This window comes from Arachis hypogaea, chromosome 10 (assembly GCF_003086295.3).
Source record: "Arachis hypogaea cultivar Tifrunner chromosome 10, arahy.Tifrunner.gnm2.J5K5, whole genome shotgun sequence".
In the NCBI taxonomy this organism is placed as follows: Eukaryota; Viridiplantae; Streptophyta; class Magnoliopsida; order Fabales; family Fabaceae; genus Arachis; species Arachis hypogaea.
This window is the reverse complement of record NC_092045.1, coordinates 12445620-12449131: the sequence shown is the minus strand read 5'-3', so window position 1 is coordinate 12449131 and position 3512 is coordinate 12445620. Positions and strand designations below refer to the sequence as shown.

At 28.0% G+C, this 3512-nt stretch overlaps 1 non-coding gene across 1 annotated transcript; it reads left to right on the top strand.

Annotated features, from left to right (window-relative positions):
- Window positions 1–1647: 1647 nt before the first annotated feature.
- On the top strand, window positions 1648–1731 carry TRNAM-CAU (transfer RNA methionine (anticodon CAU)). Its single transcript is given in 2 exon segments — window positions 1648–1685; window positions 1696–1731. It is a non-coding gene; the product is annotated as a tRNA-Met (tRNA).
- The last annotated feature ends 1781 nt before the right edge of the window (window positions 1732–3512 follow it).

The following is a 3512-nucleotide window of genomic DNA, read 5'->3' as shown; positions in this document are numbered from 1 at the left end:
TTTGGGTTTATTGATCTATTGGTGCTCAAAATAAGAGATATCATGCATTGGAATTGGCGTGTTGACTTTCGTTTGATTATGAGAGATGCAAACACGGTGGCAGATACTATGACAAAGATGGCGATGAAGTTACAACTTTCGCATGTGGAGCTTCTTTCACCTTGGGAGGAGTTTAAGAGTAGTCTTAAACGGGACTGCCCCTCTATTTAAGCAGTTCCTTGTTTTGTTTTTTTTTTGTTTAATTTATTTCAGTCACCAAAAAAAAAATAAAGATAAAATTTTTCAGACCAAAAAAATTTATCACATTATTTCAGCTTAACCAGTTTGATACATTAGTTTAAAAATGTGATTAGATAAAACAAAATGTAAAATAAAGAAAGAAAAACCACTTACCTGCTTAGTATTAAAAAAAATAGAATATTAACTTCAGATTCAGTTACAGATTTTAAGTAAATAAAAAAAGTAATTGTGTAGTATTTCTGTTACATAAATTCCTAATTTTATAAATTTATATTAATTTGTTATACATAAATTTAAAAAAAAATTAAAACAATATAAATTTTGTGTAAATTATGTGAAAAAAGAAAAGACAAAGGAAAAGAGTGGCACAATTTAAAAAAAATGGAACAAATATATTTTGCCTTTTCTACGTTTTTTTAAACCATATTTTATACTATGTCTTTTAAAACCATATTTTATAATAGTTCAAAATAGCAATCTTTTCTTTTAGTACAAAAAAAGAAAAGTCAAGTTAGAGAAACCCGCAAATAACACACACACAAAAGTTGAAACAATACAATTAAGAAATTTATAATACAACCAATGAGCCCCAAGTCCACAAAAAAAAAAACCTTTGTAGGTGTGCCAACTGCCAACAAAAAAAAATCACAAACACATAATTAGTATAAACATGGAAAGTAATCTGTTTTTTTTTTGGTAAAATAGTCTAATTTAATTTTTAGACAAATAAAACTAAACATGTGCCATTCCCTTCCAACATAGTAAACTAGCTACCGAAAATCCATATCTATGGATGTTTATTACTTTATTCACATCCATATCATAGCCCTCCCAAAAAAATTAAATGTCACCGAAAAAAAAAAGGACTTAGACTTCTCAAAATTTTAACACCGTCTGGTTCTAACGTTGTTGAGAGGGGTAGTAATAGTACAGTGGCCAGTGGGTTGCGTCTCATCGTATATGTTGGTCAACTATAGGAGTTTTGTGTAGTTTCAGACTTTCGGCAAATCTCAAGAGACCAAAGTGTAATTTACTCAAAATGTATACAGTGATTTGGGTCTACTTTTTTGTTACATTTTTGTAACAGGGTCTACTTCTTTTTCTCTGAATCAAAGTCAAAATGTTCTTTAGGTACTACCCGAGAGGCCCACTTTCATCTTTTTTTTTTATCCACAAAAAAAACTCCTTTGTGATAGCTTAGCTAACCTTCCTTCGTGGTCTTTTATAATTTAATATTATGACTTTTCCTTCTCTCTTTTTTATTCCAAAAAAATTCCTTTAGGATATTGGTTAAGATTATCACTCATATAAATTTTCAGATTTTTTCTCCAAAAATATATGAATTACAAGTATTGAAGTACATATAGAAAACTTCAATTATTTAATTTTTCTCAAATTGAACATCTTGGGGTGGTGGCGCAGTTGGCTAGCGCGTAGGTCTCATAGCTTAGAGTAATCCTGAGGTCGAGAGTTCGAGCCTCTCTCACCCCAATTTTTTCCTTTTTTGTGCTACATTTTTCATTCCAAATTCAACAATCATAGATGTTTGATAAAATATTTCAAAATAATAAATAGAAAAACTAAGACATTTTGTCAAACATTATTTATATTTGCAAAGATTATATATGTATCTTTTAAATGATAAAATCGTCAATATTATAATCATTTAGAGACCAAATCAATTGTTTAGTCTTTATCAAAATATCACTGGTCTTCTAATGTTAGGCTCTTAAATGGAATCAGTTACTAATACAATAAGTCAATAAGACGAAGTTAAGGAAATCCAACAGCACACATATTTTTATGTACAAGTTGCTGTGTGAGATACATGTGACAAAGCTTCTAGACGACTTTAGGATTTTAGGAACATTAATTATTGTCTTCTATAGATTTTTATCAAACAAGTTTTAGTGATTCCAATATGCGTAGTTTCATCTTCATTCTTTTAGCATTTCTAGTTATGACTATAGATCTTTCCAGTTTCCACAGATCCATCCGACACAGAAAATTAACAAGTTCGGCTTGTCACGCATTCATCACATGCTGGCTGTGTTAATTTTATTATAGGGTTTGGTACAAGAAGCCGTGGATACGCTTCTGGATAATGGAATCCGCGGGCAACCGATGAGGGATGGTCATAATAAGGTTTACAAATCATTTTCAGATATAATTGAAGGTAAAGAGGGAAGATTTCGCGAAACCCTGCTTGGAAAAAGGGTTGATTATTCGGGGCGTTCTGTTATTGTAGTAGGACCATCACTTTCATTACATCGATGTGGATTACCTCGCGAAATAGCAATAAAACTTTTCCAGACATTTGTAATTGGGTTTCTAAAGTTTAGATCGAATTTTAATTTGATCTTTAATGTTTTAAACATTTTATTTCAATCTTAAAAATGTTTAAACCTCTTATTTCAATCCCAAAAGAATTTTAGCAGGTTTAATGTTATGTTGTTTTACTATTAAATTTGACACAAACAATTCACATATCGAAGATTCAATAGCATTTGATTTCAATATATAACTAAAATCGATCCACCAATGATGACTATTATAAAAAAATTTTCTTTGATTTTGAAAAAGTGATAATTGTTTGTTAGGATTTGGAGTTTGGTAAAAAAAAGAAATTAAATAAAAGAAGTATTATAAGAAGGTTTTAGTTATATTTTTTCTAACACATAAAAAAATATATGACTTAACTAGTAATATTATTAACGTTCACGTTACTCATTCTGCTAATTATTAGTGTCAAATTTAATGATAGGACTATATTAAACATGTTTAAAACATTTTGGGATAAAAATAAAATATTTAAAATGTTAGAAATAAAATTAAAATTTAGCCTAAATTTTATAGATTAAAATAATATTTTACTTTTCTATTATATTTTGAGATATGGATAAAATTTTTGTATTATTTTTTTTTCCATCTTATATTCGTAGATTTATGTCTTTTTTCTGCTTTCTTTCCTTTGTGGGGTTACCAATGCAATAGTATTGTATATTTTAAAATTGTCAAGTTTAATTTGAAAGGTAGACATTGATTATGTAAGAAAAATTTTATTAGGAAATTCACTTTTTTTAGTTGATTTTTTATTTAATTATTCTGTTTGTCTCAATAGTTTCACTAAATTTATAATTATATATATATTAATTGGGTGACTGGATTCCAACAATGCTTTTAGTTTAGTAATTAGGTCTTTGCCAGTGTAAAAAATATTAGAGTTAATAGAATATTTATTCCTAAATTAAAGGTATTTATAATTAAAAAAT